At 37.1% G+C, this 26769-nt stretch overlaps 10 non-coding genes and 1 pseudogene across 10 annotated transcripts; all 11 read left to right on the top strand.

The window, feature by feature from the left end:
- The first annotated feature begins 1899 nt into the window (after positions 1-1899).
- LOC127088892 (uncharacterized) lies at positions 1900-1999 on the top strand (annotated as a pseudogene).
- A 10648-nt stretch (positions 2000-12647) lies between these two features.
- TRNAL-UAA (transfer RNA leucine (anticodon UAA)) lies at positions 12648-12730 on the top strand. The gene has a single exon. It is a non-coding gene; the product is annotated as a tRNA-Leu (tRNA).
- Positions 12731-14090: 1360 nt separating this feature from the next.
- TRNAL-UAA (transfer RNA leucine (anticodon UAA)) lies at positions 14091-14173 on the top strand. The gene has a single exon. It is a non-coding gene; the product is annotated as a tRNA-Leu (tRNA).
- A 1360-nt stretch (positions 14174-15533) lies between these two features.
- Positions 15534-15616, top strand: TRNAL-UAA (transfer RNA leucine (anticodon UAA)). Its single transcript has one exon. It is a non-coding gene; the product is annotated as a tRNA-Leu (tRNA).
- A 1359-nt stretch (positions 15617-16975) lies between these two features.
- Positions 16976-17058, top strand: TRNAL-UAA (transfer RNA leucine (anticodon UAA)). Its single transcript has one exon. It is a non-coding gene; the product is annotated as a tRNA-Leu (tRNA).
- Positions 17059-18418: 1360 nt separating this feature from the next.
- On the top strand, positions 18419-18501 carry TRNAL-UAA (transfer RNA leucine (anticodon UAA)). The gene has a single exon. It is a non-coding gene; the product is annotated as a tRNA-Leu (tRNA).
- A 1360-nt stretch (positions 18502-19861) lies between these two features.
- On the top strand, positions 19862-19944 carry TRNAL-UAA (transfer RNA leucine (anticodon UAA)). The gene has a single exon. It is a non-coding gene; the product is annotated as a tRNA-Leu (tRNA).
- Positions 19945-21304: 1360 nt separating this feature from the next.
- TRNAL-UAA (transfer RNA leucine (anticodon UAA)) lies at positions 21305-21387 on the top strand. The gene has a single exon. It is a non-coding gene; the product is annotated as a tRNA-Leu (tRNA).
- Positions 21388-22747: 1360 nt separating this feature from the next.
- On the top strand, positions 22748-22830 carry TRNAL-UAA (transfer RNA leucine (anticodon UAA)). The gene has a single exon. It is a non-coding gene; the product is annotated as a tRNA-Leu (tRNA).
- Positions 22831-24191: 1361 nt separating this feature from the next.
- TRNAL-UAA (transfer RNA leucine (anticodon UAA)) lies at positions 24192-24274 on the top strand. The gene has a single exon. It is a non-coding gene; the product is annotated as a tRNA-Leu (tRNA).
- A 1360-nt stretch (positions 24275-25634) lies between these two features.
- On the top strand, positions 25635-25717 carry TRNAL-UAA (transfer RNA leucine (anticodon UAA)). The gene has a single exon. It is a non-coding gene; the product is annotated as a tRNA-Leu (tRNA).
- Positions 25718-26769: the final 1052 nt, after the last annotated feature.

Raw genomic sequence — 26769 nt, 5'->3', positions numbered from 1 at the left:
AGTTTTTCTGTTTCGAGTCTTCCTAGATCTGCATTGACTATCACAGGTCGTTCAAGTTCTAAGTCTAGGAATTCATATCTCAGATTTTTGGGAAGTGTTTTCAAATCAGGGGTTGGTTTGTTAAGACTCTGCGTAGGATCTGGTGTTATTGCTAAGCATTGTTTAGATTTGTCTTCTAGAAGATAGTCAGATGATTTGTCTTCTCCTGACTCTGCTTCTTTTATGCATTCATCGATGATATCCATGAAGTAACATGTATCTTCTATTGCAGGTGCTTTCAAGAATTTGGAAAGAATGAATTCAATTTTCTCTTCACCTACTTCGAAGGTGAGTCTTCCTCGTTTTACGTCTATGATTGCACCGGCAGTTGCTAAGAATGGTCTTCCTAGTATAATAGGTGTAGTATCATCTTCTCTAATGTCCATAATTGTGAAGTCAGTGGGGATGTAAAACTGACCTATGCGTACGGGAACGTTTTCAAGGATTCCTACAGGATATTTGATGGAACGATCCGCTAGTTGTACAGACATCTTGGTCGGTCTTAATTCTCCCATTTCCAGTCTCTTACATATGGATAAAGGCATAACGCTAATTCCGGCTCCTAAATCGCATAGGGCTTTGTCGATGACAAATTTTCCTATGTGACAGGGTATAGAGAAGCTACCCGGATCCTTGAGTTTAGGAGGCATGTTTTGGATTATAGCGCTACATTCGGCAGGGAGTGTAACGGTTTCGCTATCCTCAAGTTTCCTTTTATTAGAAAGAATTTCTTTTAAGAATTTAGCATATGAGGGCATCTGCGTAATAGCTTCGGTAAATGGAATTGTAACGTTTAATTGCTTAAGGAGATCGACAAATTTTCTAAATTGGCCTACATCTTTGGTTTTAACAAGCCTTTGAGGGTAAGGTATAGGTGGTTTGTAAGGTGGTGGAGGTACATAAGGTTCCTTCTTTTCTAGGGTATCCTTATTACTCTCTTCCTTTTCCTTAGGTTCACTTTCCTCAGTGGATTTCTTAGGGTTTTGGTTTTCTATCCTTGGATCAGACGGTCCTTCCACTTCCGTTCCACTTCTTAATATAATTGCATGAGCTTGGCTTCTCGGATTAGGTTGGGGCTGTCCAGGGAATGTACCAGTTGGTGCAGCAGTAGGTGCTTGTTGTTGAGCTACTTGAGATATTTGTGTTTCCAGCATTTTGTTATGGGTAGCCAAGGCATCTACTTTGCTTGCTAGTTGTTTAAGTTGTTCGCCAGTGTGTATGTTCTGGTTTAAGAAATCTTTATTGGTTTGTTGTTGGGAAGCTATAAAGTTTTCCATCATGATTTCCAAGTTGGATTTTCTAGGGGTATTATTGTTAGGATTTGGTTTCTGATATCCCGGAGGTATAGATGGGGTTTGATTCGGAGACTGTCCAGGTGCGTATAAAGCATTATTACTCTTATATGAAAAGTTTGGATGGTTCTTCCAATTTGGGTTATAGGTATTCGAATAGGGGCTTCCTTGAGCATAGTTTACTTGCTCTGTTTGGATTCCAGTCAAGAGTTGACATTCCGCAGGAGTGTGGCCTTGGATTCCACAGACCTCACAATTCTGAGTTATAGCAACCACGGCGGTTGGAGGTGATACGTTTAAACTTTCAATCTTCTGGACCAAAGCATCCACTTTTGCATTAACGTGATCGAGGTTACTTATCTCGTACATGCCAGTTTTCGGTTGAGGTTTTTCCACTGTTGTTCGTTCGGTTCCCCACTGATAGTGGTTTTGGGCCATGCTCTCGATAAGCTGGTAAGCATCAGCATAAGGTTTGTTCATTAGTGCACCACCTGCAGCGGCGTCTATTGTTAACCTTGTATTGTATAAGAGACCATTATAAAATGTGTGAATTACTAACCAGTCTTCCAAACCATGGTGTGGGCAAAGTCTCATCATGTCTTTGTATCTTTCCCATGCTTCGAAAAGAGACTCATTGTCTTTCTGTTTAAATCCGTTTATCTGGGCTCTTAACATAGCTGTTTTGCTTGGCGGAAAATATCGGGCAAGAAAAACTTTCTTCAACTCGTTCCATGTGGTGACTGAGTTGGAAGGGAGAGATTGAAGCCATCTTCTAGCGCTATCTCTTAATGAGAAAGGAAAAAGACGAAGTCGAATTGCCTCTGAAGTGACACCATTAGCTTTAACAGTATCAGCATATTGAACAAATACGGATAAATGAAGGTTTGGATCTTCGGTAAGATTTCCAGAGAATTGGTTCTGTTGCACAGCCTGCAACAGTGAAGGTTTAAGTTCAAAGTTGTTTGCTTCTATTGCGGGCGGAGCAATACTTGAATGCGGTTCATCTTGCGATGGAGCGGCGTAATCTCTAAGAGCACGAGCTGGTTCTGCCATCTCGGTTAAAGAAGGAAAAATGTTTTTGATATCAGGAAGGTTTATAGGAGGGAGATTGTTTTCGGCACGATATTCCCGAATTCGTCGTAAGACTCGGAGATATAGTTCGATATCGTTGATTCGTAAATAGAGCGGTTCGCCTTGAGAGCGAGTGCGTGGCATACAAATCAACGAAGGAAAGAATAGAAGGAAAAAGAAACCTTAGTCTCTACAGCGTAACGGAAGAGTTACGATATCGATTGAATAAAAGTCCCCGGCAACGGCGCCAAAAACTTGATCGCTCGACTGTGTGAGTCGAGAATGGGATACAAACTGCAAGTGCACAGTTCTATCGCGTAGTTTTAAAAGATATCGATCCCACAGGGACTTATGAATCGATATACCGTTATCTAAAGTCACTACGTAAATCTAAGGTGAAAATGTTTGATTGTTTGGGGAAAAACTAAGAGCTAAACTAATATCTAGGTTGAATATCAATAAAACGGATATCGGTATGTAGTTCGTCAAAACTAGGGAATCAATTCCTTATCGGTCTCTCGGTTTTAAAATAAATCGTTTCGATTAACTTTATTGGTTAAAGGTTTTATCTCAAACTCTCGCTCTGTTGAAGAAACCATGATCTTATATTAATGTAGCTGTCACTTATAATTAAGTCAAAAATCATATTTTGAAAACAATAAAGTTGCAGAAACTCTTTTTAAGAAAATACTGACCGTTTTAAACACCCTTATCTCAAACTCTCGCTCTGTTGACTTAGGTTATACAATTAAATCTAAATGCTTAACTCTCGTCCTCACATTCAATCTTTAAAAATACTTTTTGGAAAAAGTCAGAGTTTAATTAATTCTAAAACTTGCTCTCGCCCTGAGATAGACTTAATGACTAACTTACACTGTCCAGTTAAAACCTCAAACTCTCGCTCTGTTGGTTTCAACTTCTTTATGCCTTTTACTTTTGTAAAAAATCTTGTTATTAAACCTGTAAGTTAAGACCATAAAAAGATTGATTCTAATTTTAAGTTTGAATAGACCGACTTAGTCTTGACCCCTTTTTCTGCTTACTTTACATACCGATACCTAGGCAAATTAGCCAGACATGCTAAATAAATAAGAATCTATATCATGCATAAACAGACTCATTCCAGGCATGCAATGTAAATAAACAATAGAATAAAACATCAAAAATTAAATAACGATTAAAGAACCTGAATGCGTAATACAATGGTCTTGAACACTCCTCCACAAGCCGGTAGGATTTGTTCTTGGATTCTTCAATTAAACAGTAAATAAATCAAGGAAATAAAACTGGAATATAACGTAAGGTTAAATCCGGTATAAAGTTGCACAGTAGTTTCCGGTGTAGAAACTACTACGCGAAAAATATCTAAAAGCTAAGAACGGGGAAAATAAATTGCAAGGGAGAAAGAAAATAAAGCTTGCAAAATAAAATAAATAAAGTGAACGATGCTGGAAAGGAAGAAAAATAGGCAAAGGCGTGAAAGGAAAATTTGGCAGAGCTTTCGCAAAACTGAGCGTGCAAAAACCTGTTCCCTTTTGGTTTGTGAGATGGCTATTTATAATAGCCTTGGTAACTGCATTCCGTTTCTCCCATTCTTCAGCGTGGCTATATTCACGGCGTGCATATCGGAGACCAACTCCTTAACGTTATTCTTCAAGTCTTTCTGAGGGCGATACTTGCGCCAAAAAGGTAGTGGAGTTGTGTGACGCTCGTCACGCTATGTGTGACGTCCGTCACAAGGCTACTTCGCGTGACGCTCGTCACGCGTCCTGTGACGTCCGTCACAGGCACAGCATTGGTGACTTGTGCGCTTTGGGCTGGGCTTTGGCATTTGGTTCCTTTTCTCTCCTTTTTGTTCCTTTTTACACCTCCTTTTCTTCCCTTTTTCACTTTTGCTTCAAAATGGGTACCTGATATAAATAGAAGAGGAATACTGCATAATATCTGATAAAATGAGATAAACTAGCGTAAATGATAATATAATTTAATTGAATTAAGTCTTAAAAAGCGATATAATTTCGTGTTATCACATGTATGAAATTATGAATGGACTGTTTATGGCTTAGAGTGTGAGCATATGTCCATTGTGGATGATTGTTGATGTTTGCATGACTAAGTGATTTAGCTTGCATATTGTGGCCTTTATGGTGGTAGCTAATTCCCATGGTGAGGAATTAGTGAGTTAGTATTGTGGATTGTTGTTGATGTTTGCATGCTAGGTGATTAGCGTGCATATCATAGCCCTTGGGGTGGTAGCTAATTCCCATGGTGAGGAATTAGTGAGTGAGTCACTAGGTCTCAAATGAGTGGGACTAGTGAGCTTGGTAGCCGTATCTGGATTTGATCGGTGAGGTTGAACTATATGTTCACGAATAGTCGGTACCGCATGCATGGAGTCTCATTGCATAATGTATGTATGGCGTATAATATGAATGGATGTATTCCAATATTATACGTGTGTTGTGTGTTTGTGTTGAGTATGATTATGATATTGAGTTGATGTTGTTGTTGCTGAATGTGTGATCTGATTAGGGTGATGAGATGTGTTAATTTACTTAGCATTACATGATATTTTATAATGCTTATTATATCGATTGAGGAACTCACCCTTACAACTATGTTTCAGGTAACGGGCAGTGATTGAGTAGAAGCTAGTCCTTGGAGTCTAGTGTAGTTCCTTAGTGGGTCATGCTCTGGTAGATGTAACATCGGGATGGGATGTTTTACTATGTTTTCATTTGGTTGTTGAACAACTTTACATGTAATGTATTACATGGTTTGAATGTTGTTAGTTTGTATCCGCTGCGTATTATGCAAATGTTTTATTTTGATTAAATAAATGAGCATGACAGGATATTTTGGAAAATGGTGTGAAGTGTCAGGTGTGACACCCTTGAACTGCATATTTACTCTGATTTGTGTTTTGTTATTTTAATTAATTGTTGGGGTAATTTAGAAGGGTGTTACATTAGTGTTATCAGAGCATAGTTGGTCGAGTCGAGTCGTAGTTATTCTGTTTCCCTGTACGGGATAGGTGTTGTGTAACCCTATCAGTACTTATTGTTTTAGCTTGTTGGGTTTTCAGAATAGAGATGGCTGGAAGAGGTAGAGACGATGCTGCGATTGCTGAGGCTCTGGGTATGCTAGCTGGAGTACTTGGAGGGAATCCGAATGTTGTGGGAATGGGAGCTGCTCGTCAACTGAGTGAGTTCCAGAAGAACAATCCTCCAATGTTCAAGGGAGCATACGATCCAGATGGTGCTCAGAAGTGGTTGAAGGAGATCGAGAGGATCTTCCGAGTGACTGAGTGTGCCGATAATCAGAAGGTCAGGTTCGGTACGCATATGCTGTCAGAAGAAGCAGATGATTGGTGGGTTGCTACCCGCACTGAGTTGGAAGCTGCTGGGAATGCTGAGATCACTTGGGCTGTGTTCAGAGAGAGATTCCTGAGGAAGTACTTTCCAGAGGATGTAGAGGAAAGAAAGAGATAGAGTTCTTAGAATTGAAGCAGGGCAATCGGTCTGTTACTGAGTATGCTGCTAAGTTCACAGAGCTGTCAAAGTATTACACTCCCTATGATGAGGCTACTGGGGAATTTTCAAAATGTGTGAAGTTTGAGAACGGGTTACGTCCCGAGATCAAGCAGGCTATTGGGTATCAGCGGATTAGAGTGTTTTCTGATTTGGTTGACTGTTGCAGGATCTTTGAACAGGATACCAAGGCCAGAGCAGAAAGCTATCAGCAGAGGGTTGATAGGAAAGGCAAGAATCAGAATGATCGTGGGAAACCGTATGTAGCTGGCAAAGGTTTCCAGAGACAGAGTGGGATGAAGAGGCCTAGTGGGGGAGACTCCAGTGCCCCTGCTAAGTGTTTCAGATGTGGTCAGGCTGGACATCGTATCCATGAGTGTACCAGTAATGAGAAGAAGTGTTTTAAGTGTGGAAAAGGTGGTCACTTGGCTGCAGAGTGCCGGTTGAAGACTATGACTTGTTTCAACTGTGGAGAGGTGGGTCATATTAGCCCACAGTGTCCTAAGCCGAAGAGAGAGAACCAGTCGGGAGGCAAGGTCTTTGCTTTATCGGGTTCTGAGACTTCTGCAGATGATCGTTTGATCCGAGGTACGTGTTATATTAATGGCTTTCCTCTTGTAGCTATTATTGACACAGGTGCGACTCATTCCTTTATATCTTTGGATTGTGCTGTGAAACTTAAGTTAGAGATATCTGAGATGCATGGAAGTATGGTGATTGATACTCCTGCTAAGGGTTCAGTGACTACTACTTCAGTTTGTTTAAATTGTCCTTTGAGTATTTTTGGTAGAGACTTTGGGATAGACCTCGTGTGTCTTCCACTTGTGCAGATTGATGTTATTCTGGGTATGAACTGGTTGGTGTTTAACCGAGTCTATATCAACTGTTTTGATAAGACTGTGATTTTTCCTGAGATTGAGGAAGAAAAGAGTTTGTTTCTATCAGCAAGGCAGGTGAATGAGGCAGTAGTAGATGGAGCAGAGTTGTTTATGATGCTAGCGACTTTGGAGGCTAAAGATAAACTGGAGATTTGTGATCTAGCCGTGGTATGTGATTTTCCTGATGTGTTTCCTGAAGAAGTAAATGAATTACCGCCAGAGCGTGAAGTTGAGTTCTCGATTGATTTGGTACCTGGTACTAGGCCGATATCGATGGCTCCGTACCGTATGTCTGCTGTTGAGTTAACTGAATTGAAGAGTCAGTTAGAAGATCTGGTGGATAAGAAATTTATTCGTCCGAGTGTGTCACCGTGGGGTGCACCAGTGTTATTGGTTAAGAAGAAAGAAGGTACTATGAGGTTGTGTGTGGACTACAGGCAACTGAATAAAGTGACGATCAAGAATCGGTATCCTTTGCCGAGGATTGATGATTTGATGGATCAGTTGGTTGGTGCGAGTGTGTTCAGCAAAATAGATTTGAGATCGGGTTATCATCAGATACGTGTGAAAACTGAGGATATTCAGAAGACTGCTTTCAAAACGAGGTATGGACATTATGAGTATTCTGTAATGCCTTTTGGTGTGACTAATGCGCCTGGAGTGTTTATGGAGTATATGAACAGGATTTTCCATCCGTACCTAGATCAGTTTGTTGTGGTGTTTATTGACGATATTTTGGTGTATTCGAAATTTGAAGAAGAGCATGCTGAGCATTTGAGAGTGGTTTTAGGAGTTCTAAGAGAAAAGAAGTTATTTGCTAAACTGTCCAAGTGTGAATTTTGGTTAGAAGAGGTTAGTTTTCTTGGTCATGTGATTTCCAGAGGTGGTGTTGCTGTTGATCCTTCTAAGATAGAAGCGGTATCTAAGTGGGAAGCTCCGAAGTCAGTTTCGGAGATAAGGAGTTTTCTTGGTTTGGATGGTTATTATAGGAAGTTCATCGAGGGATTTTCTAAGTTGGCGTTACCGTTGACGATGTTGACTAGAAAGGGGCAAGCGTTTGTTTGGGACGTAAAATGTGAAGAAGGTTTCCAAGAGTTAAAGAGAAGGTTAACTACGGCTCCTATTCTGATATTACCGAGTCCATCGGAACCATTTGAGGTTTTCTGTGATGCTTCATTGCTGGGTTTGGGTGGTGTTTTGATGCAGAATAAGCAGGTTATAGCTTATGCTTCGAGACAACTGAAGGTTCATGAGAGGAACTATCCGACACACGATTTAGAATTGGCAGCTGTGGTATTTGTTCTGAAGTTATGGAGGCATTACTTGTACGGGTCAAGATTTGAGGTTTTCAGTGACCATAAAAGTTTAAAGTATTTGTTTGATCAGAAAGAGTTGAATATGAGACAGAGGAGATGGTTAGAGTTTCTGAAGGATTATGACTTTGGTTTGAATTACCATCCGGGTAAAGCAAACGTAGTGGCTGATGCGTTGAGTCGGAAATCATTGCATATGTCTATGTTAATGGTTAAGGAATTGGATTTAATTGAGCAGTTTAGAGACTTGAGTTTGGTGTGTGAGAGTACTCACAATAGTGTTAAATTGGGAATGTTGAAGTTAACAAGTGGTATTCTGGATGAGATTAGAGAGAATCAGAAATCCGATGTGCTTTTGGTTGATAAGTTGACTCTAGTGAATCAAGGTCAAGGTGGTGAATTCAGAGTTGATGAGAATGGTGTTTTGAAATTTGGTAATCGGGTGTGTATTCCGGATGTTACCGAGCTTAAGAAGAGTATTCTTGAGGAAGGACATCGTAGTGGCCTGAGTATTCATCCTGGGGCTACGAAGATGTATCATGATTTGAAAAAGTTATTTTGGTGGCCGGGAATGAAAAGAGAAATTGCGAGTTTTGTTTATTCTTGTTTGACTTGTCAGAAGTCAAAGATTGAGCATCAGAAGCCGTCTGGGCTAATGCAACCGTTGGCTATTCCAGAGTGGAAGTGGGATAGTATCAGTATGGATTTTGTTTCTGGGTTACCGAGGACAAGTAAGAATTTTGAAGCTATTTGGGTGATTGTTGACAGATTGACAAAATCGGCTCATTTCATTCCGATCAGAATGGATTATCCGTTAGAGAGATTAGCTGAGTTGTATATTGAGAAAATTGTAAGTTTGCACGGTATTCCGTCGAGTATTGTTTCGGACAGGGATCCTAGATTTACATCGAAGTTTTGGGAAGGTTTGCAGAAGGCTTTGGGAACTAAGCTGAGATTGAGTTCTGCATATCATCCGCAGACTGATGGTCAGACTGAGAGAACGATTCAGTCATTGGAAGATCTTTTGAGAGCTTGTGTTTTGGAAAAGGGAGGTGCTTGGGATTGTTATTTACCTTTGATTGAGTTTACCTACAACAATAGTTTTCATTCGAGCATTGGTATGGCACCGTTTGAAGCTTTGTATGGTAGGAGATGTCGGACACCTTTATGTTGGTATGAGTCCGGTGAGAGTGCTGTGGTTGGACCGGAGATTGTTCAACAAACCACGGAAAAGATTAAGATGATTCAGGAGAAGATGAGAATTGCTCAGAGTCGTCAGAAGAGTTATCACGACAAGAGGAGGAAGTCACTTGAGTTTCAAGAGGGAGATCATGTGTTTCTTCGTGTTACTCCGATAACTGGGGTTGGTCGAGCTTTGAAGTCGAAGAAGTTGACACCTCGATTTATTGGTCCTTATCAGATTTTGGAGAGGATAGGGGAGGTAGCCTATCGTATCGCTTTACCGCCGTCACTTGCAAATTTACATGAGGTTTTTCATGTGTCTCAGTTGAGGAGGTACATTCCTGATCCGTCGCATGTGGTCCAAGTAGATGATGTACAGGTGAGAGATAACCTGACTGTTGAAACATCACCTATGAGGATCGAGGATCGAGAGTTGAAGCAGTTGCGGGGTAAAGAGATTGCTTTGGTAAAGGTAGCTTGGGGAGGACCAGCAGGTGGCAATGTGACTTGGGAACTTGAGAGTCAGATGAAGGAGTCTTATCCTGAGTTGTTCGCTTGAGGTATGTTTTCGAGGACGAAAACTCTTTTAGTGGGGGAGAGTTGTAACACCCCGATAAAATAAGATAATTATTTAATTTAAGTTAATAATATATTTATTAATTTAATTAAATAATTGGAATATTTTTATTGGAATTATTATTATTGGATTATTATTATTATTATTATTATTATTATTGGAATAAAAGTTGGAATTAGAAAAGGTCCCATTTGGTAAAAAGGGTTATTTTCACGTGAAAAGGAAAAAGAGACAGAAAAGTGGAAAAAAGGGTTGAAGGGAGGAAGAGCTTGAAGCTGAAGATTCGCCGGATTAACTCAGGTAAGGGGGGTTTATCATCGTTTAATGGGTATTATGGGATAACATGTCGTGGGTAGTGATAAACCATTGATTTGACTCTGATTAGAATGATGCATGATGAAATTGTGAACTTTTGGATGAACGAAATTTGGATTATAATTGAAGGGAATTCGTAGGAATTAGATGTAATAATGTTAGAAATTTGTGAAATCGAATAGGGGATAATTCGTATTAGGTGATATGAACGATTAATGTGAAAAATTGGATTGTAGGAGGTTGGAATTGGGAGATCTCGTAGCAGAGAAAACCATAGCAGAACTGGAAATCTGGTTTCTGGTCATACGCGTATGGCACTAGGCAATACGCGTATGAGATGGTCTGGTACGCGTATGGCACTAGGCAATACGCGTATGGATGAGGAAGATGATGTTTTGGACGTGGTTTGGTCTCTGTTGGTACGCGTATGGGGAAGTGGTACGCGTAGCATACGCGTATGAGACAGGTGATACGCGTATGGGATTGGCTGAGAAATGGGCCATACGCGTATGGGACTAGGCAATACGCGTATGGGCAGGATTGTGATTTTTCTGTGCTGTTGTTGTGCAGTTCTTTGGTTGTTCAGCTGAGTAATGTAATTTAGCTGATGTATGATAGAGTAGGGATCATTTCCCGTTGTTTTGAGTAGTATAGGTATTAGTAGAGTGTGCTAATGCTGTGATTGATTATGTGGTATGACATGATATGATTATGTGGTGAATATGTTGATGATGTATGATGATATGCATAATGTTTTGAATGTATCTATCATGTATGAAATTATGAATGGACTGTTTATGGCTTAGAGTGTGAGCATATGTCCATTGTGGATGATTGTTGATGTTTGCATGACTAAGTGATTTAGCTTGCATATTGTGGCCTTTATGGTGGTAGCTAATTCCCATGGTGAGGAATTAGTGAGTTAGTATTGTGGATTGTTGTTGATGTTTGCATGCTAGGTGATTAGCGTGCATATCATAGCCCTTGGGGTGGTAGCTAATTCCCATGGTGAGGAATTAGTGAGTGAGTCACTAGGTCTCAAATGAGTGGGACTAGTGAGCTTGGTAGCCGTATCTGGATTTGATCGGTGAGGTTGAACTATATGTTCACGAATAGTCGGTACCGCATGCATGGAGTCTCATTGCATAATGTATGTATGGCGTATAATATGAATGGATGTATTCCAATATTATACGTGTGTTGTGTGTTTGTGTTGAGTATGGTTATGATATTGAGTTGATGTTGCTGTTGCTGAATGTGTGATCTGATTAGGGTGATGAGATGTGTTAATTTACTTAGCATTACATGATATTTTATAATGCTTATTATATCGATTGAGGAACTCACCCTTACAACTATGTTTCAGGTAACGGGCAGTGATTGAGTAGAAGCTAGTCCTTGGAGTCTAGTGTAGTTCCTTAGTGGGTCATGCTCTGGTAGATGTAACATCGGGATGGGATGTTTTACTATGTTTTCATTTGGTTGTTGAACAACTTTACATGTAATGTATTACATGGTTTGAATGTTGTTAGTTTGTATCCGCTGCGTATTATGCAAATGTTTTATTTTGATTAAATAAATGAGCATGACAGGATATTTTGGAAAATGGTGTGAAGTGTCAGGTGTGACACCCTTGAACTGCATATTTACTCTGATTTGTGTTTTGTTATTTTAATTAATTGTTGGGGTAATTTAGAAGGGTGTTACATGGTGCTGGCTGGGAGATATCCATTAGGTTCACCCCTGGCACCGATGACGTGTGTAATGTTGTTGGTCAAAGGAGAAGGATTCCACCAATACCCCTTTAACACTGGACAATCAACAACTTCTTCTCATCACAAGGGAGCGGTTGCCTCCCATAAGGGTTACTCAAACCCTAGATCCAAAAAGGGTTCTATAAATACATCCTCCGGGGGAGAAAATGACAAATCTTAAGTCATACAAATAACACCCTTTATATCCTTACACATTATTTCCTCCAATGAATAAGTCCTGGGAGACAATCCTTATCCTTTGGATGAATCCTCGTTGATTAGATTATGCTTGTTTCTATTATTTAATGATTTTTGTTTATCTTGATCAAGTTATTCTCACCCGACATCCGAACAAGGATTATTTGATCATTGTCTAATATTTATGAACAATGCGGCTTATGTTTGACTTTGTGTGGAGTCTCGACCATCGTTCTCCATGTCTACACACTCTAATATTGAAGTAGAATAGACAATTTCACTATGCTTTTGTTTGCGTTAAAATAAATGCAAATTGTTTTTCTGTTTACGATCAATGACTACGAGATGATTTGATTATATGTTGAGATGAGATTTTTTTTGTCACGATTTATGGAGTTGTAATAATGAGATTTTTTAAAAGTTGTTTTAGTTCAAGATTGTTCTATTGAAGAATGCAAATACATATACTATATAAATATATGCAAATTTCAACAAGTAGCTGGTTTGCCCGAGAGGTTAAGGGGGAAGACTTAAGATCTTCTGCACATAAGTGCGCGTGGGTTCGAACCCCACAGCCAGCAATTTTTAACATACTATATATTAAAACTATTTTACAAAACCAAACAAAGGCGTTTGGGATATCTTAGAATCATATCACACTTTTTCTTCCAAGAAACTTGTCAAAGAAAAACATTATGGCTCCACAAAATATCAATGAAGATTTAAAAAATGGGAACTTAGAGCGACAGGCATAACCAATCACAACATCAAACAAGATACTCGAAACACTACATAAAGGTCTTTACCTATGATCACATTAGAATCACCAAATTTGAACTTGAGTTATCTGCAGAACACCCCTAGCAACTTGCTCGCCAATTAACTATGAATTCTTCAAATCATACTGCCTTGATGCTTTAATTAACTTTTTGAAAACTAAGCCTTAAATTTTAGATAATGGAGTCAGTAAAAATCACATATAATTACAACATTCATCTAGAACAAAATCCCCATTCTCTCCTTCTACCAATCTACCAAGTTGTTGTTATACTCATGTCACATATATTGGGGGACATGTTATTTAATACAAATATTATCTTACATGGTGTTTTATGTGTCACTTCATATGCAAAGTTCAAAGGAAATATGTATGTTATGTTTGTGAGTGTCCTAATCAAAACGTTCCCTTCCCTAAAGCATGGTGCTGGCTGGGAGATATCCATTAGGTTCACCCCTGGCACCGATGATGTGTGTAATGTTGTTGGTCAAAGGAGAAGGATTCCACCAATACCCCTTTAACACTGGACAATCAACAACTTCTTCTCATCACAAGGGAGCGGTTGCCTCCCATAAGGGTTACTCAAACCCTAGATCCAAAAAGGGTTCTATAAATACATCCTCCGGGGGAGAAAATGACAAATCTTAAGTCATACAAATAACACCCTTTATATCCTTACACATTATTTCCTCCAATGAATAAGTCCTGGGAGACAATCCTTATCCTTTGGATGAATCCTCGTTGATTAGATTATGCTTGTTTCTATTATTTAATGATTTTTGTTTATCTTGATCAAGTTATTCTCACCCGACATCCGAACAAGGATTATTTGATCATTGTCTAATATTTATGAACAATGCGGCTTATGTTTGACTTTGTGTGGAGTCTCGACCATCGTTCTCCATGTCTACACACTCTAATATTGAAGTAGAATAGACAATTTCACTATGCTTTTGTTTGCGTTAAAATAAATGCAAATTGTTTTTCTGTTTACGATCAATGACTACGAGATGATTTGATTATATGTTGAGATGAGATTTTTTTTGTCACGATTTATGGAGTTGTAATAATGAGATTTTTTAAAAGTTGTTTTAGTTCAAGATTGTTCTATTGAAGAATGCAAATACATATACTATATAAATATATGCAAATTTCAACAAGTAGCTGGTTTGCCCGAGAGGTTAAGGGGGAAGACTTAAGATCTTCTGCACATAAGTGCGCGTGGGTTCGAACCCCACAGCCAGCAATTTTTAACATACTATATATTAAAACTATTTTACAAAACCAAACAAAGGCGTTTGGGATATCTTAGAATCATATCACACTTTTTCTTCCAAGAAACTTGTCAAAGAAAAACATTATGGCTCCACAAAATATCAATGAAGATTTAAAAAATGGGAACTTAGAGCGACAGGCATAACCAATCACAACATCAAACAAGATACTCGAAACACTACATAAAGGTCTTTACCTATGATCACATTAGAATCACCAAATTTGAACTTGAGTTATCTGCAGAACACCCCTAGCAACTTGCTCGCCAATTAACTATGAATTCTTCAAATCATACTGCCTTGATGCTTTAATTAATTTTTTGAAAACTAAGCCTTAAATTTTAGATAATGGAGTCAGTAAAAATCACATATAATTACAACATTCATCTAGAACAAAATCCCCATTCTCTCCTTCTACCAATCTACCAAGTTGTTGTTATACTCATGTCACATATATTGGGGGACATGTTATTTAATACAAATATTATCTTACATGGTGTTTTATGTGTCACTTCATATGCAAAGTTCAAAGGAAATATGTATGTTATGTTTGTGAGTGTCCTAATCAAAACGTTCCCTTCCCTAAAGCATGGTGCTGGCTGGGAGATATCCATTAGGTTCACCCCTGGCACCGATGATGTGTGTAATGTTGTTGGTCAAAGGAGAAGGATTCCACCAATACCCCTTTAACACTGGACAATCAACAACTTCTTCTCATCACAAGGGAGCGGTTGCCTCCCATAAGGGTTACTCAAACCCTAGATCCAAAAAGGGTTCTATAAATACATCCTCCGGGGGAGAAAATGACAAATCTTAAGTCATACAAATAACACCCTTTATATCCTTACACATTATTTCCTCCAATGAATAAGTCCTGGGAGACAATCCTTATCCTTTGGATGAATCCTCGTTGATTAGATTATGCTTGTTTCTATTATTTAATGATTTTTGTTTATCTTGATCAAGTTATTCTCACCCGACATCCGAACAAGGATTATTTGATCATTGTCTAATATTTATGAACAATGCGGCTTATGTTTGACTTTGTGTGGAGTCTCGACCATCGTTCTCCATGTCTACACACTCTAATATTGAAGTAGAATAGACAATTTCACTATGCTTTTGTTTGCGTTAAAATAAATGCAAATTGTTTTTCTGTTTACGATCAATGACTACGAGATGATTTGATTATATGTTGAGATGAGATTTTTTTTGTCACGATTTATGGAGTTGTAATAATGAGATTTTTTAAAAGTTGTTTTAGTTCAAGATTGTTCTATTGAAGAATGCAAATACATATACTATATAAATATATGCAAATTTCAACAAGTAGCTGGTTTGCCCGAGAGGTTAAGGGGGAAGACTTAAGATCTTCTGCACATAAGTGCGCGTGGGTTCGAACCCCACAGCCAGCAATTTTTAACATACTATATATTAAAACTATTTTACAAAACCAAACAAAGGCGTTTGGGATATCTTAGAATCATATCACACTTTTTCTTCCAAGAAACTTGTCAAAGAAAAACATTATGGCTCCACAAAATATCAATGAAGATTTAAAAAATGGGAACTTAGAGCGACAGGCATAACCAATCACAACATCAAACAAGATACTCGAAACACTACATAAAGGTCTTTACCTATGATCACATTAGAATCACCAAATTTGAACTTGAGTTATCTGCAGAACACCCCTAGCAACTTGCTCGCCAATTAACTATGAATTCTTCAAATCATACTGCCTTGATGCTTTAATTAACTTTTTGAAAACTAAGCCTTAAATTTTAGATAATGGAGTCAGTAAAAATCACATATAATTACAACATTCATCTAGAACAAAATCCCCATTCTCTCCTTCTACCAATCTACCAAGTTGTTGTTATACTCATGTCACATATATTGGGGGACATGTTATTTAATACAAATATTATCTTACATGGTGTTTTATGTGTCACTTCATATGCAAAGTTCAAAGGAAATATGTATGTTATGTTTGTGAGTGTCCTAATCAAAACGTTCCCTTCCCTAAAGCATGGTGCTGGCTGGGAGATATCCATTAGGTTCACCCCTGGCACCGATGATGTGTGTAATGTTGTTGGTCAAAGGAGAAGGATTCCACCAATACCCCTTTAACACTGGACAATCAACAACTTCTTCTCATCACAAGGGAGCGGTTGCCTCCCATAAGGGTTACTCAAACCCTAGATCCAAAAGGGTTCTATAAATACATCCTCCGGGGGAGAAAATGACAAATCTTAAGTCATACAAATAACACCCTTTATATCCTTACACATTATTTCCTCCAATGAATAAGTCCTGGGAGACAATCCTTATCCTTTGGATGAATCCTCGTTGATTAGATTATGCTTGTTTCTATTATTTAATGATTTTTGTTTATCTTGATCAAGTTATTCTCACCCGACATCCGAACAAGGATTATTTGATCATTGTCTAATATTTATGAACAATGCGGCTTATGTTTGACTTTGTGTGGAGTCTCGACCATCGTTCTCCATGTCTACACACTCTAATATTGAAGTAGAATAGACAATTTCACTATGCTTTTGTTTGCGTTAAAATAAATGCAAATTGTTTTTCTGTTTACGATCAATGACTACGAGATGATTTGATTATATGTTGAGATGAGATTTTTTTTGTCACGATTTATGGAGTTGTAATAATGAGATTTTTTAAAAGTTGTTTTAGTTCAAGATTGTTCTATTGAAGAATGCAAATACATATACTATATAAATATATGCAAATTTCAACAAGTAGCTGGTTTGCCCGAGAGGTTAAGGGGGAAGACTTAAGATCTTCTGCACATAAGTGCGCGTGGGTTCGAACCCCACAGCCAGCAATTTTTAACATACTATATATTAAAACTATTTTACAAAACCAAACAAAGGCGTTTGGGATATCTTAGAATCATATCACACTTTTTCTTCCAAGAAACTTGTCAAAGAAAAACATTATGGCTCCACAAAATATCAATGAAGATTTAAAAAATGGGAACTTAGAGCGACAGGCATAACCAATCACAACATCAAACAAGATACTCGAAACACTACATAAAGGTCTTTACCTATGATCACATTAGAATCACCAAATTTGAACTTGAGTTATCTGCAGAACACCCCTAGCAACTTGCTCGCCAATTAACTATGAATTCTTCAAATCATACTGCCTTGATGCTTTAATTAATTTTTTGAAAACTAAGCCTTAAATTTTAGATAATGGAGTCAGTAAAAATCACATATAATTACAACATTCATCTAGAACAAAATCCCCATTCTCTCCTTCTACCAATCTACCAAGTTGTTGTTATACTCATGTCACATATATTGGGGGACATGTTATTTAATACAAATATTATCTTACATGGTGTTTTATGTGTCACTTCATATGCAAAGTTCAAAGGAAATATGTATGTTATGTTTGTGAGTGTCCTAATCAAAACGTTCCCTTCCCTAAAGCATGGTGCTGGCTGGGAGATATCCATTAGGTTCACCCCTGGCACCGATGATGTGTGTAATGTTGTTGGTCAAAGGAGAAGGATTCCACCAATACCCCTTTAACACTGGACAATCAACAACTTCTTCTCATCACAAGGGAGCGGTTGCCTCCCATAAGGGTTACTCAAACCCTAGATCCAAAAAGGGTTCTATAAATACATCCTCCGGGGGAGAAAATGACAAATCTTAAGTCATACAAATAACACCCTTTATATCCTTACACATTATTTCCTCCAATGAATAAGTCCTGGGAGACAATCCTTATCCTTTGGATGAATCCCCGTTGATTAGATTATGCTTGTTTCTATTATTTAATGATTTTTGTTTATCTTGATCAAGTTATTCTCACCCGACATCCGAACAAGGATTATTTGATCATTGTCTAATATTTATGAACAATGCGGCTTATGTTTGACTTTGTGTGGAGTCTCGACCATCGTTCTCCATGTCTACACACTCTAATATTGAAGTAGAATAGACAATTTCACTATGCTTTTGTTTGCGTTAAAATAAATGCAAATTGTTTTTCTGTTTACGATCAATGACTACGAGATGATTTGATTATATGTTGAGATGAGATTTTTTTTGTCACGATTTATGGAGTTGTAATAATGAGATTTTTTAAAAGTTGTTTTAGTTCAAGATTGTTCTATTGAAGAATGCAAATACATATACTATATAAATATATGCAAATTTCAACAAGTAGCTGGTTTGCCCGAGAGGTTAAGGGGGAAGACTTAAGATCTTCTGCACATAAGTGCGCGTGGGTTCGAACCCCACAGCCAGCAATTTTTAACATACTATATATTAAAACTATTTTACAAAACCAAACAAAGGCGTTTGGGATATCTTAGAATCATATCACACTTTTTCTTCCAAGAAACTTGTCAAAGAAAAACATTATGTCTCCACAAAATATCAATGAAGATTTAAAAAATGGGAACTTAGAGCGACAGGCATAACCAATCACAACATCAAACAAGATACTCGAAACACTACATAAAGGTCTTTACCTATGATCACATTAGAATCACCAAATTTGAACTTGAGTTATCTGCAGAACACCCCTAGCAACTTGCTCGCCAATTAACTATGAATTCTTCAAATCATACTGCCTTGATGCTTTAATTAATTTTTTGAAAACTAAGCCTTAAATTTTAGATAATGGAGTCAGTAAAAATCACATATAATTACAACATTCATCTAGAACAAAATCCCCATTCTCTCCTTCTACCAATCTACCAAGTTGTTGTTATACTCATGTCACATATATTGGGGGACATGTTATTTAATACAAATATTATCTTACATGGTGTTTTATGTGTCACTTCATATGCAAAGTTCAAAGGAAATATGTATGTTATGTTTGTGAGTGTCCTAATCAAAACGTTTCCTTCCCTAAAGCATGGTGCTGGCTGGGAGATATCCATTAGGTTCACCCCTGGCACCGATGACGTGTGTAATGTTGTTGGTCAAAGGAGAAGGATTCCACCAATACCCCTTTAACACTGGACAATCAATAACTTCTTCTCATCACAAGGGAGCGGTTGCCTCCCATAAGGGTTACTCAAACCCTAGATCCAAAAAGGGTTCTATAAATACATCCTCTGGGGGAGAAAATGACAAATCTTAAGTCATACAAATAACACCCTTTATATCCTTACACATTATTTCCTCCAATGAATAAGTCCTGGGAGACAATCCTTATCCTTTGGATGAATCCTCGTTGATTAGATTATGCTTGTTTCTATTATTTAATGATTTTTGTTTATCTTGATCAAGTTATTCTCACCCGACATCCGAACAAGGATTATTTGATCATTGTCTAATATTTATGAACAATGCGGCTTATGTTTAACTTTGTGTGGAGTCTCGACCATCGTTCTCCATGTCTACACACTCTAATATTGAAGTAGAATAGACAATTTCACTATGCTTTTGTTTGCGTTAAAATAAATGCAAATTGTTTTTCTGTTTACGATCAATGACTACGAGATGATTTGATTATATGTTGAGATGAGATTTTTTTTGTCACGATTTATGGAGTTGTAATAATGAGATTTTTTAAAAGTTGTTTTAGTTCAAGATTGTTCTATTGAAGAATGCAAATACATATACTATATAAATATATGCAAATTTCAACAAGTAGCTGGTTTGCCCGAGAGGTTAAGGGGGAAGACTTAAGATCTTCTGCACATAAGTGCGCGTGGGTTCGAACCCCACAGCTAGCAATTTTTAACATACTATATATTAAAACTATTTTACAAAACCAAACAAAGGCGTTTGGGATATCTTAGAATCATATCACACTTTTTCTTCCAAGAAACTTGTCAAAGAAAAACATTATGGCTCCACAAAATATCAATGAAGATTTAAAAAATGGGATCTTAGAGCGACATGCATAACCAATCACAACATCAAACAAGATACTCGAAACACTACATAAAGGTCTTTACCTATGATCACATTAGAATCACCAAATTTGAACTTGAGTTATCTGCAGAACACCCCTAGCAACTTGCTCGCCAATTAACTATGAATTCTTCAAATCATACTGCCTTGATGCTTTAATTAATTTTTTGAAAACTAAGCCTTAAATTTTAGATAATGGAGTCAGTAAAAATCACATATAATTACAACATTCATCTAGAACAAAATCCCCATTCTCTCCTTCTACCAATCTACCAAGTTGTTGTTATACTCATGTCACATATATTGGGGGACATGTTATTTAATACAAATATTATCTTACATGGTGTTTTATGTGTCACTTCATATGCAAAGTTCAAAGGAAATATGTATGTTATGTTTGTGAGTGTCCTAATCAAAACGTTCCCTTCCCTAAAGCATGGTGCTGGCTGGGAGATATCCATTAGGTTCACCCCTGGCACCGATGACGTGTGTAATGTTGTTGGTCAAAGGAGAAGGATTCCACCAATACCCCTTTAACATTGGACAATCAACAACTTCTTCTCATCACAAGGGAGCGGTTGCCTCCCATAAGGGTTACTCAAACCCTAGATCCAAAAAGGGTTCTATAAATACATCCTCCGGGGGAGAAAATGACAAATCTTAAGTCATACAAATAACACCCTTTATATCCTTACACATTATTTCCTCCAATGGATAAGTCCTAGGAGACAATCCTTATCCTTTGGATGAATCCTCGTTGATTAGATTATGCTTGTTTCTATTATTTAATGATTTTTGTTTATCTTGATCAAGTTATTCTCACCCGACATCCGAACAAGGATTATTTGATCATTGTCTAATATTTATGAACAATGCGGCTTATGTTTGACTTTGTGTGGAGTCTCGACCATCGTTCTCCATGTCTACACACTCTAATATTGAAGTAGAATAGACAATTTCACTATGCTTTTGTTTGCGTTAAAATAAATGCAAATTGTTTTTCTGTTTACGATCAATGACTACGAGATGATTTGATTATATGTTGAGATGAGATTTTTTTTGTCACGATTTATGGAGTTGTAATAATGAGATTTTTTAAAAGTTGTTTTAGTTCAAGATTGTTCTATTGAAGAATGCAAATACATATACTATATAAATATATGCAAATTTCAACAAGTAGCTGGTTTGCCCGAGAGGTTAAGGGGGAAGACTTAAGATCTTCTGCACATAAGTGCGCGTGGGTTCGAACCCCACAGCCAGCAATTTTTAACATACTATATATTAAAACTATTTTACAAAACCAAACAAAGGCGTTTGGGATATCTTAGAATCATATCACACTTTTTCTTCCAAGAAACTTGTCAAAGAAAAACATTATGGCTCCACAAAATATCAATGAAGATTTAAAAAATGGGAACTTAGAGCGACAGGCATAACCAATCACAACATCAAACAAGATACTCGAAACACTACATAAAGGTCTTTACCTATGATCACATTAGAATCACCAAATTTGAACTTGAGTTATCTGCAGAACACCCCTAGCAACTTGCTCGCCAATTAACTATGAATTCTTCAAATCATACTGCCTTGATGCTTTAATTAACTTTTTGAAAACTAAGCCTTAAATTTTAGATAATGGAGTCAGTAAAAATCACATATAATTACAACATTCATCTAGAACAAAATCCCCATTCTCTCCTTCTACCAATCTACCAAGTTGTTGTTATACTCATGTCACATATATTGGGGGACATGTTATTTAATACAAATATTATCTTACATGGTGTTTTATGTGTCACTTCATATGCAAAGTTCAAAGGAAATATGTATGTTATGTTTGTGAGTGTCCTAATCAAAACGTTCCCTTCCCTAAAGCATGGTGCTGGCTGGGAGATATCCATTAGGTTCACCCCTGGCACCGATGATGTGTGTAATGTTGTTGGTCAAAGGAGAAGGATTCCACCAATACCCCTTTAACACTGGACAATCAACAACTTCTTCTCATCACAAGGGAGCGGTTGCCTCCCATAAGGGTTACTCAAACCCTAGATCCAAAAAGGGTTCTATAAATACATCCTCCGGGGGAGAAAATGACAAATCTTAAGTCATACAAATAACACCCTTTATATCCTTACACATTATTTCCTCCAATGAATAAGTCCTGGGAGACAATCCTTATCCTTTGGATGAATCCTCGTTGATTAGATTATGCTTGTTTCTATTATTTAATGATTTTTGTTTATCTTGATCAAGTTATTCTCACCCGACATCCGAACAAGGATTATTTGATCATTGTCTAATATTTATGAACAATGCGGCTTATGTTTGACTTTGTGTGGAGTCTCGACCATCGTTCTCCATGTCTACACACTCTAATATTGAAGTAGAATAGACAATTTCACTATGCTTTTGTTTGCGTTAAAATAAATGCAAATTGTTTTTCTGTTTACGATCAATGACTACGAGATGATTTGATTATATGTTGAGATGAGATTTTTTTTGTCACGATTTATGGAGTTGTAATAATGAGATTTTTTAAAAGTTGTTTTAGTTCAAGATTGTTCTATTGAAGAATGCAAATACATATACTATATAAATATATGCAAATTTCAACAAGTAGCTGGTTTGCCCGAGAGGTTAAGGGGGAAGACTTAAGATCTTCTGCACATAAGTGCGCGTGGGTTCGAACCCCACAGCCAGCAATTTTTAACATACTATATATTAAAACTATTTTACAAAACCAAACAAAGGCGTTTGGGATATCTTAGAATCATATCACACTTTTTCTTCCAAGAAACTTGTCAAAGAAAAACATTATGGCTCCACAAAATATCAATGAAGATTTAAAAAATGGGAACTTAGAGCGACAGGCATAACCAATCACAACATCAAACAAGATACTCGAAACACTACATAAAGGTCTTTACCTATGATCACATTAGAATCACCAAATTTGAACTTGAGTTATCTGCAGAACACCCCTAGCAACTTGCTCGCCAATTAACTATGAATTCTTCAAATCATACTGCCTTGATGCTTTAATTAATTTTTTGAAAACTAAGCCTTAAATTTTAGATAATGGAGTCAGTAAAAATCACATATAATTACAACATTCATCTAGAACAAAATCCCCATTCTCTCCTTCTACCAATCTACCAAGTTGTTGTTATACTCATGTCACATATATTGGGGGACATGTTATTTAATACAAATATTATCTTACATGGTGTTTTATGTGTCACTTCATATGCAAAGTTCAAAGGAAATATGTATGTTATGTTTGTGAGTGTCCTAATCAAAACGTTCCCTTCCCTAAAGCATGGTGCTGGCTGGGAGATATCCATTAGGTTCACCCCTGGCACCGATGATGTGTGTAATGTTGTTGGTCAAAGGAGAAGGATTCCACCAATACCCCTTTAACACTGGACAATCAACAACTTCTTCTCATCACAAGGGAGCGGTTGCCTCCCATAAGGGTTACTCAAACCCTAGATCCAAAAAGGGTTCTATAAATACATCCTCCGGGGGAGAAAATGACAAATCTTAAGTCATACAAATAACACCCTTTATATCCTTACACATTATTTCCTCCAATGAATAAGTCCTGGGAGACAATCCTTATCCTTTGGATGAATCCCCGTTGATTAGATTATGCTTGTTTCTATTATTTAATGATTTTTGTTTATCTTGATCAAGTTATTCTCACCCGACATCCGAACAAGGATTATTTGATCATTGTCTAATATTTATGAACAATGCGGCTTATGTTTGACTTTGTGTGGAGTCTCGACCATCGTTCTCCATGTCTACACACTCTAATATTGAAGTAGAATAGACAATTTCACTATGCTTTTGTTTGCGTTAAAATAAATGCAAATTGTTTTTCTGTTTACGATCAATGACTACGAGATGATTTGATTATATGTTGAGATGAGATTTTTTTTGTCACGATTTATGGAGTTGTAATAATGAGATTTTTTAAAAAGTTGTTTTAGTTCAAGATTGTTCTATTGAAGAATGCAAATACATATACTATATAAATATATGCAAATTTCAACAAGTAGCTGGTTTGCCCGAGAGGTTAAGGGGGAAGACTTAAGATCTTCTGCACATAAGTGCGCGTGGGTTCGAACCCCACAGCCAGCAATTTTTAACATACTATATATTAAAACTATTTTACAAAACCAAACAAAGGCGTTTGGGATATCTTAGAATCATATCACACTTTTTCTTCCAAGAAACTTGTCAAAGAAAAACATTATGTCTCCACAAAATATCAATGAAGATTTAAAAAATGGGAACTTAGAGCGACAGGCATAACCAATCACAACATCAAACAAGATACTCGAAACACTACATAAAGGTCTTTACCTATGATCACATTAGAATCACCAAATTTGAACTTGAGTTATCTGCAGAACACCCCTAGCAACTTGCTCGCCAATTAACTATGAATTCTTCAAATCATACTGCCTTGATGCTTTAATTAATTTTTTGAAAACTAAGCCTTAAATTTTAGATAATGGAGTCAGTAAAAATCACATATAATTACAACATTCATCTAGAACAAAATCCCCATTCTCTCCTTCTACCAATCTACCAAGTTGTTGTTATACTCATGTCACATATATTGGGGGACATGTTATTTAATACAAATATTATCTTACATGGTGTTTTATGTGTCACTTCATATGCAAAGTTCAAAGGAAATATGTATGTTATGTTTGTGAGTGTCCTAATCAAAACGTTTCCTTCCCTAAAGCATGGTGCTGGCTGGGAGATATCCATTAGGTTCACCCCTGGCACCGATGACGTGTGTAATGTTGTTGGTCAAAGGAGAAGGATTCCACCAATACCCCTTTAACACTGGACAATCAATAACTTCTTCTCATCACAAGGGAGCGGTTGCCTCCCATAAGGGTTACTCAAACCCTAGATCCAAAAAGGGTTCTATAAATACATCCTCTGGGGGAGAAAATGACAAATCTTAAGTCATACAAATAACACCCTTTATATCCTTACACATTATTTCCTCCAATGAATAAGTCCTGGGAGACAATCCTTATCCTTTGGATGAATCCTCGTTGATTAGATTATGCTTGTTTCTATTATTTAATGATTTTTGTTTATCTTGATCAAGTTATTCTCACCCGACATCCGAACAAGGATTATTTGATCATTGTCTAATATTTATGAACAATGCGGCTTATGTTTAACTTTGTGTGGAGTCTCGACCATCGTTCTCCATGTCTACACACTCTAATATTGAAGTAGAATAGACAATTTCACTATGCTTTTGTTTGCGTTAAAATAAATGCAAATTGTTTTTCTGTTTACGATCAATGACTACGAGATGATTTGATTATATGTTGAGATGAGATTTTTTTTGTCACGATTTATGGAGTTGTAATAATGAGATTTTTTAAAAGTTGTTTTAGTTCAAGATTGTTCTATTGAAGAATGCAAATACATATACTATATAAATATATGCAAATTTCAACAAGTAGCTGGTTTGCCCGAGAGGTTAAGGGGGAAGACTTAAGATCTTCTGCACATAAGTGCGCGTGGGTTCGAACCCCACAGCTAGCAATTTTTAACATACTATATATTAAAACTATTTTACAAAACCAAACAAAGGCGTTTGGGATATCTTAGAATCATATCACACTTTTTCTTCCAAGAAACTTGTCAAAGAAAAACATTATGGCTCCACAAAATATCAATGAAGATTTAAAAAATGGGATCTTAGAGCGACATGCATAACCAATCACAACATCAAACAAGATACTCGAAACACTACATAAAGGTCTTTACCTATGATCACATTAGAATCACCAAATTTGAACTTGAGTTATCTGCAGAACACCCCTAGCAACTTGCTCGCCAATTAACTATGAATTCTTCAAATCATACTGCCTTGATGCTTTAATTAATTTTTTGAAAACTAAGCCTTAAATTTTAGATAATGGAGTCAGTAAAAATCACATATAATTACAACATTCATCTAGAACAAAATCCCCATTCTCTCCTTCTACCAATCTACCAAGTTGTTGTTATACTCATGTCACATATATTGGGGGACATGTTATTTAATACAAATATTATCTTACATGGTGTTTTATGTGTCACTTCATATGCAAAGTTCAAAGGAAATATGTATGTTATGTTTGTGAGTGTCCTAATCAAAACGTTCCCTTCCCTAAAGCATGGTGCTGGCTGGGAGATATCCATTAGGTTCACCCCTGGCACCGATGACGTGTGTAATGTTGTTGGTCAAAGGAGAAGGATTCCACCAATACCCCTTTAACATTGGACAATCAACAACTTCTTCTCATCACAAGGGAGCGGTTGCCTCCCATAAGGGTTACTCAAACCCTAGATCCAAAAAGGGTTCTATAAATACATCCTCCGGGGGAGAAAATGACAAATCTTAAGTCATACAAATAACACCCTTTATATCCTTACACATTATTTCCTCCAATGGATAAGTCCTAGGAGACAATCCTTATCCTTTGGATGAATCCTCGTTGATTAGATTATGCTTGTTTCTATTATTTAATGATTTTTGTTTATCTTGATCAAGTTATTCTCACCCGACATCCGAACAAGGATTATTTGATCATTGTCTAATATTTATGAAC

This window comes from Lathyrus oleraceus, chromosome 5 (assembly GCF_024323335.1).
Source record: "Lathyrus oleraceus cultivar Zhongwan6 chromosome 5, CAAS_Psat_ZW6_1.0, whole genome shotgun sequence".
Taxonomy (NCBI): Eukaryota; Viridiplantae; Streptophyta; class Magnoliopsida; order Fabales; family Fabaceae; genus Lathyrus; species Lathyrus oleraceus.
The sequence above is the reverse complement of the archived record's forward strand: the minus strand, read 5'-3'. Positions and strand labels throughout refer to the sequence as shown.